The sequence below is a fragment of the Chiloscyllium punctatum genome, chromosome 52 (assembly GCF_047496795.1).
Source record: "Chiloscyllium punctatum isolate Juve2018m chromosome 52, sChiPun1.3, whole genome shotgun sequence".
NCBI lineage: Eukaryota > Metazoa > Chordata > Chondrichthyes > Orectolobiformes > Hemiscylliidae > Chiloscyllium > Chiloscyllium punctatum.
In genome coordinates, this window is record NC_092790.1 from 15,324,334 (window position 1) to 15,338,511 (window position 14,178).

The 14,178-nt window shown below is 40.9% G+C and overlaps 1 protein-coding gene across 6 annotated transcripts in view; it reads right to left on the bottom strand.

The window, feature by feature from the left end:
- Window positions 1-13,753, bottom strand: part of LOC140470724 (histone H2B 1/2-like) — a 698,799-nt gene extending 685,046 nt beyond the window's left edge. For all 6 annotated transcript variants that reach the window (XR_011956634.1, XR_011956633.1, XR_011956635.1 and 3 more), the window contains exons 1-2: window positions 13,601-13,753; window positions 5,926-6,001 (exon numbers count right to left, since the gene is read on the bottom strand). The gene's annotated coding sequence lies outside the window, so the exon portion shown is untranslated. The remainder of the gene's footprint in view (window positions 1-5,925; window positions 6,002-13,600) is intronic.
- Window positions 13,754-14,178: the final 425 nt, after the last annotated feature.

Here is a 14,178-nt window from a genome sequence, read left to right on the forward strand (position 1 = left end):
AACTATGGTAAACGTGGAGTTATGGGGACTGGGTGGGGTCTACATCTGGGTGGGATCCACTTTGGAGAGTTGTTGCAGGGGGGGTGGGCTAAATGACCTCTATCTGCACTGGAGAAATTCTATGTGCTTAAATGAAGATTAGACTTTTTATACCATTGTCAGTCTCTGACAGTATAGAGCAATTTGGACAATTTCCACAACTTCTATTCTATGGTAGGGTTTATGATTGTAAGTTATATTCTGAATGTGCATTTTGAATTTATTGTTCACATGTTTATAACAAGACCACTTTGAGAGCTTTTTCATTCTGTGTCCAATAATCTCTAGGGATCTGTCTGAATGTGTACCTTTTCATGTCAATATTTCATTTCCTTTTGGACCACTTGAAAACAAAGTATTCATTCAGTCATTTTGTAAGAGACGTGTTCTGTTTTCATTTTGTGGAAATGAATTAAATTGCAATATTTGTTTCAATCTGACACTTGGCCTGCTATCTAATTCCTCCAGTCTGGACAAACAGAATTGATACATGAATTACATACAGTCATAGAGTCAGACAGCAAGTTTAAAACATAGTAAGATAATTGGATGAATACTTAGTCTGAATGTTTATTTACTTCTTTCCCTACTTAACTGGAATACATTGTGCATATGCAATAGGGGGTTCAGTATTTCTGAACAAACAAGTGGAGTTTACTTTTTGACCAATGTGATACCATCTATTTAAATTTGATTGGAAGTTCACTGGGACTGACATATTTCACTCTTACCCTGTCCTGTTTAACTTCATTAATGAAATGCTCGTTCTCCCAAACAGGTGACTCTTGTGGGCATGATTTTTCTATTTTTGCCTATGGACCTATTAACCTGGCAGTATTTCTGAATTTTGCAAGTTATTCTATACCCACTGTGTATTGACATAATCTCATTCTTTATTGCATTCAGAAATCAGTTTCCTTCACACCCTTCATTACATTAATAAGAACAATAACTGGCACAGTCAGCAACTATTTGCTCTGCTCTTCCATTCACTTGTACAGCTTGTGTACTTGGGAATTGCTATCTACCTGTCAGTCTGTGCTATTCAATGGGACTGGTCCTTCAAAACTCAGCTCCGATGTGATAGGCTGCCACAGAGTAGAGCCACATTGTCCAGTGAAGAACTTAGAAACTAAAATTTAATGTTGACTATTCAGGCTGTTCTCCATTGCGTATACACACTTATTTTATATATAAAAAAATTTTTTGAAAGGAACAGTTATGACACAGGGAGGATGCCCATACTCACTTGACCCTGCTTCAGTCTTCCTGCATTGTGTTGCTGAACAGTTTAAATGTTTGCTGTAAAGTGGACAGCCAGTTAGCAAAGTGGGAGTGGACAGAGTTCTCAGTTCATGTTTCCTGAAGTGAATGGGAAAGATCTTATTTTCTGTAATTGTTTGTATCTGTAGGATTCACAGACAAGTAAAGCTGTAACACATTGCCACAGAAATGAGCCTGTGCTGTTCTTAAAAGTCAAGGTGGGAAAAGCAATGGACGTTTGCAACTCTGATAATGTGGAATCTAACTGGGAGTAGTGATATCAAGGTCTGGCCTTCAGAGTGTCATACAGTCGTACAGCACAGAAACAGGTCCTTTGGTCCAAGTTGTTAGTGCTGACCAGAGATCCTAATCTGACCAAGTCCCATTTGCCAGCATATGGTCTGTCTCCCTCTAAACCCTTCCTATTCGTGTACCAATCCAGGTGCTTACATAGGGTTGTAATTGTACCCACCACCTCCACTTCCTCTGGTAGCTCATTCCATACAAGCACCACCCTCTGCAATGATAAAGTAATCCCACAAGTGCTTTTTAAATCTTTTCCTTCTCACCTTAAACCTATGCCCTCTATTTTTGGACTCCCCAACATTAGAAAAAAAAAGACCTTGCATATTCACCCCCTCAAATGTCACTCATGATTTTATTAACCTCAGTAAGGTCATACCTCAGCCTCAGACAGTCCAGGGGGAAAAGCAACAGCCTATTTTGCCTCTCCCCATAACTCAAATCCTCCAGTCCTGGCAACGAAACATACTGATCGGAGTAATGCTGTTGATGTGGTTTACATGGACAACAATAAGGCCTCTGTAGGAGCGTAACCCCCAACCAGAGATAAAAGGCTCAGGAGGCAGGCAGGATTCAGGCAAATGGTAGCTGTTTATTCAAGCAAAAACCAGTTAATGCAGGGAGAGGGCCAATGGATCTTCCCATGAGACTGGCGTCAGAAGAGAGATCAATAAAAAAAAGCTGTATTTATTGTACACATTCTGTGGACAGGCACAAACAACATGATTAATATGTTCCTCCCTCTAACTTTGCATACCCTATCCTATGAGACACCTAATCAATGATGGGCATTCATTGGATAGCTCCAGGTTAACATGATCTCAAGGTGATTAGCAGATAGTGTAATCGCTCGGCCTTGGGATCTTTCTATGTATCCTATTTGTTCATATTCCAGAGTTATTGCTATACTCCTTCAGGTTTCTGTCAGTCGCGCTTATCTTGCGGGATATCCTGGATGCTGTTATTCATTGTATTTAATTTTCATCAAATTCTATTGCTACTCTTACATGCCCCACAGTCCTTACTATATATGAAGAAAAAAAGAAAACCGTTAATTTTGCATTACTTGCTAAAAATTTGTAATTTTAATTTCTCTTATAAAGTTAGTTAAAATGTGTAAAGTCACACAGTTATGAAACTGAGTAGGATAAGATAACTTTAGCTGTTGCCCCCTCAGTTGTTTTAGGTGATTAGTGGGCTGTATATAACATCTGGTGCCTATTCATTTACTGGCACAATTTCCTTTCATTTAATGTGGCTGGAGTTACTGGTTTATCAGACCTTGGGTCTGCTGATCAGAACTGTTTCAAATGGGAACAGGCTGGGTCCTTTTTACTGTCCTGAGTGGCTTGTTCAATGGTATCATTATGTCTGACTGTTTGTGAACAGGCTGATGTGCTTAGGACGTGAGAGACAATGGCAGAAACTGTTGTTTAATTCTGTTTTCCACTTATCGGCCAGTTTGTGTTAACAGATGTGGGCCACTCTATTCTGGCAGGTACAGGCCACCCTGACAGCCTTTGACAAAGACCCATATAAAAGACTGGGTCTAAGACTGACTCTTGGAGTCTTAAGCAAACTGGATCTGAAATTAGCTTGCAGACAGAATGCAAAGTGTGATGGTGATGGGTTGTGTTTGTGATTGGAAGCCCGTGACCAGCGGTGTCCCACAGGGATCAGTGCTGGGACACTTGCTGATCATTATGTACATTAACGACTTGCATGTGAATGTAGAATGCATAATTACTATATTTATAGATGAGATTTTAGTGTGGAAGTGCAAAATGTGCTGGTGCAGGCTTGGAGGACAAAGAGCCTGTTACTGTGCTGTACTGTTCTTTCTTCTTCGACATGAAAATTGGCAGTACGATTGACAGAGGGGGCTGGTCTCAGGCTACAGTGAGAGTATCACCAGCAGAACAATGGCTCTGATATTCCTGATAAGTGTGAGATAATGCATTTTAGGAGGTCTAACAAGGGAAATAATTACACAATGAAGGGTAAGTCCCGAGGGAGTACTGAGGAACAAAGGCACCTTGGTATACAAGTCTATAGATCCCAGAAGGAAACAGCACAGGCAGACAGTCTGCTGAAGGCAGCATACAGAATGCTGGCCTTTATTACATAAGCTATACAATTTAAAAGAAAGGAAGTCTTACTACAATTTTATAGAACATTGATTAGGCCACAGATGGAATACTGTGTGCAGTTTTGGCTACCACCCTATCAGAAGGATGCAATTGTCCTGGAGAAGGTGCAGTGGGTTGGAAAGTCTCCTTTAATGAGGTAAGACTAGATGGTTGGGTTTGGTTTCCATGGAGCAGAGGAGGCTGAGGGAGGATCTGACTGAAGAATACCAGATGACCAGAAATGTAGGCAGAGTAGATTGAGAGAATCTTTCTCCCCGTGACCGATGTGTCTAAGTCCAGAGGGCACAAGTTGAAGTGGAAGAGAAAACAGCTTAGAGGAAATGTGAGAAAAATATTTTGACCCAGAGGGTGGGCAAAGTTTGGAACGTTGTTCCTGAGAGGGTGATTGAGTACTCTCACAGCATTTAAGCAGCATCGGGCATACTTTTAAAAAGCCAGGGTATAGTCAGCTATGGGCCAACTGCAGGTAAGTGGGACGAATGTAGTTTGGTGGTTGTTGAACATCATGGACACGGTGGGCCAAAAGGTCTGTTTCAATGCTGTACGACTATATCTCTATAACATCCTTGTTAAACTGGAGGTGGTACAGTAAAGATTTATAACATTCTTCTTGCAGCAGGTTGTACACAATCTCCTAAAAGTGGATTCACCAATACCCTGCACAGCCACCAGATGACCTCCCAACTCCTCCACTCAATATCCTGAACAATGAAGGCAAGCACGCCAAATGCCCCCTTCACCACCCTGTGTATCTGCAACTACTTTCATGGACTTGGAGGTGCCAGTATTGGACTCGGGTGGACAAAGTGAAAAATAACAACACCAGGCTTTCGTCCAACAGGTTTACTTGGAAACACTAGCTTTTGAAGCACTGCACCTTCATCAGGCAGTTGATGAAGGAACAGTGCTTTGACAGCTAGTGCTTCCAAATAAACCTGTTGGAGTACATTCAAGGAAATCTTCACTGGCACACTGAGGTTTCTTAGTTAAGCAACACTCCCCAGTGCCCTACCATTAAGTGTGGAATTCGTGCCTTGGTTTGCCTTCTCAAAATGTATGTAAACTGAACTACAACTGCCACTCCTCAGCCCAATGACCCACCTGACAAGAGGTATAGTTAGTAAGTATGCACATGACACCAAAATTGGAGGTGTAATGGACAGTGAAGATGATTACCTTGGATTACAACAGGACCTTGATCAGACGGGCCAATGGGCTGAGAAGTGGCAGATGGACTTTAATTCAGCTATATACGAGGTGCTGCATATTGGGAAAGCAAATCTTAGTCGGACTTATATACTTAATGACAAGGTCCTAGGGAGTGTTCCTGAACAAAGAGACCTTGGAGTGCAGGTTCATAGCTCCTTGAAAGTGGAGTTGCAGATTGATAGGATAGCAAAGAAGGCATTTGGCATGCTTTCCTTTATTGGTCAGTGAATTGATTACAGGAATTGGGAGATCATGTTGTGGCTGTACAGGATATTGGTTAGGCCACTGTTGAAATATTGCATGCAATTCTGGTCTCTTAATTATCGGAAAGATGTTGCCAAGTTTGGAGTATTTGAGGTCCCGGGAGATGTTGAATAGGCTTAAGGTTGTTTTTGGAGGGGTAACCTAATAGAGGTTTATAAAATCATGAGAGCTATGGATAGGATAAATAGACAACATTTATTCCCTGGGGCAGGGGAGTCCAGAGCGAGAGGGCATAGGTTTAGGGTTAGAGGGGAAGATTTAAAAGGAATCTGGAGAGCAATTTTTTTTCAATGTCACGTAGTGTATGTATAGAATGAGCAGCCAGAGAAATTGGTGGAGACTGGTACAATTACACCATTTAAAAGGCACCTGGATGGATACAAGAACAGGAAGGGTTTAGAGGGATATGGGCCATGTGCTGGCAAATGAGACTGGATTAGTTCAGGATATCTGATTGGCATGGATGAGTCCGGCGAAGTGTCTGTTTCGGTGCTGTATAAATCTATGACTATATGGCTGTGAATAATAACATTTATTCGAAATGGGGTGATGTGCATGGAGAATGGAGAGAGATAAAAAAAATTGAAATTCCTTGGTGGTATTTGACTCTTTGTTTGAAATTGAGCTGAACGTGTATCTAATTCAAACTGCTGTGACTGTGGAAAGGAAGTTCTTTAGTCTGACAACGGTATCATACCTGCTGTTTGTTAGAAGGAACTGATCAGACTTGGCTTTGCCCCGAGGGAACGTGTCTTGGTCCTTCAAGTATTTGTCTGGAGGAAGACAGAAGAGATATCTCCTGTAAATCAACCAACGTTTGAATGCAACATTCATTTAATAATCATTAGGCTGTTTTTCTTTCAAACCAGCAAGTCCAACAGAACTACAGATCTGATTCTATTCTTGGCCTGAGCTGCTCTTTGTCTGGTAATTGTAATAAAAGTATCTGTACCAACTCACTGAGAACCAGATACTAACCAACACCTCCACAATACAAGTGTGTGTCTGGATCTTAGAGTTCCCTTATCAATCCATACTCGTCAGTTCCAGTGAGGTGAATGTGGGAATACAGCTGTCAACCTGTACCTGTCAAAATAAGCTGTGCAAACGTGAGTGAATGTAGTTATCAATTGGTCCCTGTCACACTCTGGTTAATAAATTTACATTTTGGCATTGCAGAGACTGACAGGGGCAGATTAATAACTACACTCACACATTCACATAGCATAAATTGACAGATCTAGATCGATAACTAAACTCATACCCACACAATAAACTTGCAGGGACTGGTTGTTAAAAACATTTTAAGTAAATAAAATCAGTCCGTGTGTGTTTCACTGATGGGGATGTGAGGGTTTAGTCATCAATATGTACCTGTCAGTTTCTGCCCTGTGAATGTGAGAGTTTACAGACCAATCTGTCCTGAACAGTTTCTACTGTGTATCTGAGATTGTAGTTATCAACCTGAACCTGTCAGTTTCAGCTATGAGAAGGTGAGTGTCATTACCAGTATCTACCGGTCAGTTTCTGCTGTATGAATATTAAATGCAATCACCAAATTGTACCCATCAGTTTCTTCTGTGTGAATGTAGATATTGATCTCTATTTGTCTGCTTTAGCTATACCAATGTGTGAATGCAGTTATCAAACAGTACCTGTCAGGTTTTGCTATTTGACACCAGAGTGTCTTTGTCAATCTGTTTCTACTACGTCAATTTGAGAGAGTCGATACCAACCTGTCCCTGTCAATTTATTTCCTGTCAATATGTGAATACAGTTATTGATCAGTACCTATCAGATTCTGCTGTGAATATTGGTGTATTAATCAAACTGTAGCTGTCAGTTTCAGTGATGTGAATGTGGGAGTACAGTTATCATTCTCTACCTGTCAATTTCTTCCTTGTCAAAGTGAGTAACTCAATCTGTACCTTTCAGATTCTGCTGCGTGAATACATAAATATAGTTATCAATCTGCAGCTGTCAGTTTCTGCTTGGTGAATATGTAATGGTCAATCTATCCCTGTTATGTGAATGTGTGAGCTGAGTTTTCATCTGTTGCTATCAGCTTCTGCTTTGTGAATGTGAGTTTACTGATCAATATTACCCTCTCAGGCTCTGTAATTCCAGTGTTTTGAGTGTATTTATGCATCTTTTCCTATCAGTTTGTGTGACTGTAGTTATCAGCCTGTACCCTCAGATTCTGCTATACAAACATAAGACTGCAGTTATTCATTTAATTTGATCATTGTTATCACATGTCCTGAGATAAATGGAAAAGTATTGTTTTGTGCACCTTACAGGTAGATCATCTCACCCAAAGTCCATCAAGGTAATAGAACAGAATCCAGAATACAGTGTTAAAGCTGCGGAGAAGGTGCAGACAGAGATTAGCATCAAAATTTAGAGGTCCATTCAAAAGTCTAACAATAGCGGAGAAGCAGTTGTTGAATCTGTTGGATGGTGTATTCCAACTTCTGTATTTTCTTCCCGACAGACCAGGATGGAGGAGAGTATAACTGGGGTCGGATGGGTCTTTCATGTTGTTGGTTGCTTTCCTGAGACAGGGGGAAGTGGAAGTGAAGCCTTTGGATGGAAGGCTGCTTTCAGTGACGGACTGGGCTGAGTCACAACTCTCTGTAGTATCTTGTGGTCTTGGGCAGAACAGAAGCCATAGTACACTGTGACACATCCAAATGGGATGCTTTCTGTGGTGCACCTATAAAAGTTTGCAAGAGTCTTTATGGACATGCTGAATTCCCTTAGCCACCTGAGGAAATCTGCTTAGTGAATGTCATAGAGATGTACAGCACGGAAACAGACCCTTTGGTCCAACTTGTCCATGCCAACTAGATATACCAACCCAATCTAGTCTCACCAGCCAGCACCCAGCCCATATCCCTCCAAATACTTCCTACTCATATACCCATCTAGATGCCTTTTAAATGCTAGCCTCCACCACATCGTCCTGGCAGGTCATTCCATACAAATATCACCCTTTGCATGAAAATGTGCCCCTTAGGTCTCTTTTATATCTTTCCCCTCTCACCCTAAACCTATGCCCTCGAGTTCTGGACTCCCCCACCCCAGGGAAAAGATTTAGTCTATTTATCCTATCCATGCCCCTCATGATTTTATAAACTTCTATAGTGTTACCCCTCAGCCTCTGATGCTCCAGGGAAAACAGCCCTAGCCTATTCAACCTGTCCCAATAGCTTAAATCCTCCAAACCAGGCAACATCCTTGTAAATTTTTTCTGAACCCTTTCAAAATTCACAATATCATTCTTGTAGGAAGGAGACAGAATTGCATGCAATATTCCAACAGTGGCCTAACCAGTGTCTTGTACAGCTGCAAGGTGACCTCCCAACAACTGTACTCAACTGAATGTGTTTGGATAATTGTCAGTCTAAGTCTGCCATACGTGAATATGAGAATTTACTTTTTAACAATCCCTATCAGTTTATGCTTCATGTATGTTTTGTTTAGTTAAGAATCCTTCCCGGTCAGGATCTATAATGTAAATCTGAGTGCATTTATCAATGTTTGCATGACAGATTTCTTTTTGCGAACATGTGAATGTGGTTATCAATTCTCCCTGGTGGTTTATGCTCTGTGAGTATGAAAGTGTAGTTATTAATCTCTAAATGAAAACCAAAAGAACTGCAGATGCTGGAAATCAGAAACTAAAACAAATTGCTGGATAAGCTCAGCAGATCTGACAGAGTCTGTGGACAGAAATCAGAGTTAAAATTTCCAGGCTCTTAACCCTTCCTGTGAAGAGATGGTAGCCAGGAAAATATGAGTTGTTGTGCAGAAGATTGGGGGTGTTGAAGGGTAAGGGAGTAAATGGTGGATGGAGATAAAATCCAAAGAGAGGGAAGAACATTTGGACAGACAAACTAGTGGATCACAGTCAGACGAGGATGGTAATAGCTATTAATGGAGACTGTTAGGGTCTTCCAATGTACACCAAAACTCACTATGATAACACTGCGTGGTGTGTGAAGTTTTGGGTAATGAGCTCTAGCTCTAAAGTTGGAGAATTCAATATTGAGTCTAGAAGGCTGTCGAGTTCCCAAGCAGAAAATGAGGTGCTATTCTTCCAGCTTGCACTGAACTTTGCTGGAGCACTGCGGCAAGCCTGAGACAGAGATGTTGGCCAGGGAACTGGGTGGTATGTTGAAGTGGCAGGCAACTAGAAGCTCAGGGACATTTTTTTCTGGACAGAATGTAGGTGTTCTGCACAGTGGACACCCAATCTACACTCAGTTTCCCCAGCATAGAGAAGACCAAATGGTAGCTAGGAAAATGCACAGAGTTAGTTCTGAGGAGGGGTCACTAGACCTCAAATGTTAAGTCTGATTTCCCTCCACCAATGCTGCCAAACCTGTGGATTTTCCAGCAATTTTTGTTATTAATTTCTACCTGTCAGTTTCTGTGCTGTAAACATGAGTGTCATTATCAAACTGTACATGTCAATGTATGCGATTTGAAACAGGGGGTGTTATTAATCTGTTCCAATAAGTTTTGATGATGAGGATGTAGTTATCAGTCTTCCTCTGAAATGTCCTGCAGTGTGCACATGTGTACGATTGACCAATCTGTCCCTGTTATATTCTGCTCTGGGTATCTCAGGATGGAGTTATGAATCTGTATCTGTCAACATCTCGTTTATAAATGTGCAAATGCATTAAGCAGATTGTAGCTGCCAGTGTTTGCTAAATGAATGTGTTAGGTTAGTTTGTGCGTGTGCGCATGGATATTTATGTATCATTCTCTCCCTTTTCAGTTTCTGCAGAGTGAACATGAGAGAGCAGCTATCAATCTACCCCCGGGCAATAAATACTAGCCTAGCCAGTGATGCCCTCATCCCATGAATGAATTTAGCAAAAAAAAACCTCTGTGACTGAGATTCATTCTGTGATCGTAGTTTTTAAGGGTGTTGTGATTGGGCCTTAAACTCTTCTGCATTTTGTGATTTAGAGTCACAGAATTGATACAGCCATTCAGCCCATTGTGTCTGCACTGGGACATTCTGTTGTTCATCTGTTCTCCATACTAATTTCTACTAATTGTTGGGTGTCTGAACTTCATCCACTCATCACAAGTATCTCAAGGTAATTGCTAGTGTGAGATTAGTTCTGCAGTATTCTGCCTTTGAATAACTATAGTGCCAGTTTGGTTGCGTATGCAACAGCATCAGATGGAGTGTGTGAATCTCATTCTCTTTACACATTGAGTTGTATTTGTTTGACCAATATTCACTAACACTTTGAACCAACATTAATCCCCCAAACACAATGTTTACCTTTACCATGAATCTGGATGTTATTATTTTCAGACTTTTGTTTTTACATTTTGTGTTTGCAGGAGTCTTTATCAGTTGCTGCTGGACTCTGTAAAATGTAACATGTAACACTAACTGAAGCAATTAATGGTTTGGTGAGTCAATTTATAACTGTCCATATTTGGAAATACCTGGGCCTAAATTTCATTCTTTTTTTCCCTTTCTCCATCAACTGGCTGAGTGAGTGGGTTTTCTGTTGTGCTGCCAATCTGTAGCACTTTAAAGGAGTGGTACTGGTCTATACCACACTGACATTTTCTGTCTATCTCCTTATGTTTCCAGTTCTGCATGTCATGATCTGATACACTTCGAGGTAGGTTTAATGCCTTATTAATCAGTGTTTCATTCATTAAAATGTATGGAAATTCTTCTGTATTATTCAGGCCCTCAACAAGAATGTGAGTGTGGATAAAGTGTGTTTGCATCAGCACCAGGCCAAGAGTGAGAACTGAATTCAACCGATCAGTCTCTGATACTTGATACCAATGTTGTCCTTATTCTTGGTTATTGTATTTCACAGTGGTTCAGTGTTGTCTGAATTGAAACATGTCACTTTTAGTAACTGCAAGCATAATTAATTGTTTAAATTTCTACTACTGGACATGAATGAGGTTGTATCCATTGCCACTGGAGTCAGCTCCAGTCAGTGAAAGTGGATGTGTTTCTATATCTAATATTTGGCCTCATACATGTGGTTGGATAATGTCCACAGCCTATGTTCTTTAGTTTTAGAGCCTATAGGATCCATGGACAGGTGAACATGCAATACATTACAGTAGAAAAGCATCTGTGCCTTTCTTCGGAATCAAGGGGAGAAAAGCAATAGACTTTTGTAATTCCTATATTTCAGAGTCTAACCATGAACAGTGGGGATATCAAGGTCTGGTTTTCAGAATGCTATCAGTTTTTGCATTGTGACATACTTTACCAATGAATTAATGATCAGTATTAACCAAATCAATTTGCACCTAAGTGAACGCTTCAATTCCATTGCAGCTGACTGAAGACAATGCCCCTTCTGCAGAAAAGAGAATTGGCCAAGTCTATTTTATTTACCAATCTGGACAGGATCTGGTGCAAACCATTAGCAGTATTCCTGTGTTGCTCTCTGGTAGGGCGGGGGAAAACAAAAGGTCTTTTATTTTCCACTATCGGTGAAGAATATTTAAACAGTCAAATTCAATTTAATAAACAATCAACTCTTGTTGGTTAAAATAAAGGAGCAGCTTGACAAACCTATCAATTTTAGCTTTTTCTTTCTTTCTGCAATGTCTTAAATAGTAATGATCAGATTCCATTGACTCCTTGACAAAACTATATCCTGATTCCTTGATTTTTTTCGTAGTTTAATGAAGAGATAGTCAAGATGAATGCAGGGTTCTTCCTAGATTTCTTGAAACAAATTTTGAAAGACAAGAAAAAAAACTTTCTTCCTGGACTTAAAAAAAAAATCCTACAAAATGATGAAATGGAGAATGGCGTTATGATACAGATGGGGATGACAACTTCTCTGCTGCCATGAAAAATCTATGGAAATGGAATACTGATTGAGTTAATGATTCTAATCCCTTTCAATCAACTGTGTTGTTATAGACCGTTTTTGATCAGTGCAGACTTAATCATTTGAATATTCTGTGCTGTCGATCTCTTTGACTTGTGATCGAAGAGTTGAAATCAGTTTGGTGAAATGTTTTCTGCTAGTTGGGGTGTATATGGATTTTCATCACTGTTAGATGTTGTAATGTGTATTTCAGGATGGTCTACAAATTTGCAACTATTTGTCAGTCAGTAGCTGTGTGAGATGGAATAGTGTGTGCATGCGCAAGCACACATATGGGGGTGGGATGGAGATGGTGGTTGTGGGTGTATACACACGCAATGAGCACTCTCTCGACATCAGGTTTGGCTCAGAGGTTCATTTGGAATTTACATAGTTTAATTGTTGGGTCTTTTCCTGGACAATGATTTATCAAAAACGTAATTTTGACTTTCTCAGTTACTGAAAATATCAAAGTTTCCTTCTGCATCTGCACTCAATATCTTCATATATCCATGTTGTAACAATGTAACAGCATGACTTATTTGTTCACCTTGATTGTAACTTTAAAATTGCCTTCACTACATGTGGATTAATGTAATTCCTGAATGTATATTTCATATGAGGATACAGTGTATCCCTCTTCTGATGTTGCAAATGATAACTGGTTATGCTTAATGGAATTATTGGAACTGAGCTGTTGTGCCTTGAGTATAAAGAGATTTTTTAAAAAATATTTCATCAGTTGTGTGACTCTTGGATTGAATGCATACTTCTGGAAATTGAGCTCAATGTGTATCTGTGACTGGAAAGGATGTTCTCCAATCTGACAACTGTAACATACCTGCTGTTTGTTAAAAGCAGATGGTCATACTTTGGCTTTGTACCTGAAGAAATATTACATTATCTTGGTCCATCAAACATTTGCCCAGAGGAAAAAAAAGAGCGATATCATCATTTCCGAGTAGAAAGACATCAACTGATCAACGCAACATTCAGGTCATGATCATGATACTTCTGCTTTTAAACAGAGCAAGGTCTGGTTACAAACCAACACTGAGCTCCTTTTGCGAAATTCTGAAACAATTTACTCAGATGAAAGAAAACTAACCAACATATGCACAGCTTCAAAAATAGAATGATTACACAGTTCAATATCCAGTTCCCCCCAAAAAACTGAAGGAAGAACAACGGGCACTTTTATCACATGTAGATACACTGCCCTTTATTTCCGAACAATTCAATGTCTATTCGTAACAAACATCAGGAAACAGAAGCCAAACAATTAATTCCCAACAGTGTTTAGGGGATTAAAAACCCCAAGAATGTCCCACAGCAGCTTCTTCCCGCTCTGTCTCCCTCAGCAGGCCCACACACAGCCCGAGAAAGGCCTCTCTCTTCCCCACAGCCCGCTCACTCCAAGTTCCGGGACCAGTTCCTGCTCCGCTCGGCCTCTTACAAACAGCCCCCGGTTCTCCCTGAACTCACCCCGAATCAATCCCGGTCTCGGAGCCCCCTCTGTGTCCCAGGCTCCCATCCCGATGTGCTGCTGGAAGGAGCCTGCTGTTCCCTCCCTTCCCTGGGCGCTGATCTCTCCATTGCGGTCTGTTTCAAACAAACCTCTTGCACTCACTGAGTCAATGCTCCTCAATGGCAGCCCTGGGGGAGGGCCTCACGCATGCGCTGCTCTACTCAAGAACAATCAGAATTGGAGGAGGGACAGCAACGCGCATGCGCTATTGTTCCCGATGCTTCCCAGAAACAAACATCAATTGGTAATTTCCCCCAATTCCCTTTTCTCCCAGTTTGACCAAAGGAACTGGGACTGTCGGGGAAAGGGCAGAGAAGGTTTCAAGCTGGGACATTGTCCCTTTATGAAGCTCCAATGGAGCTCATTCCCGGGTCATGTTAATAACTCCTCCCTCCGGCTCTCTCACAATCTGACCAGGGAGCGGAGAAACTGGCGGCCACTCGGCCCAACCCCTGTGCTCACCATTCAATAACATCACGTCTGATCTTATATTAACTGTGGTATTCAATCCTGCTGACCTTCAACCACAAATATT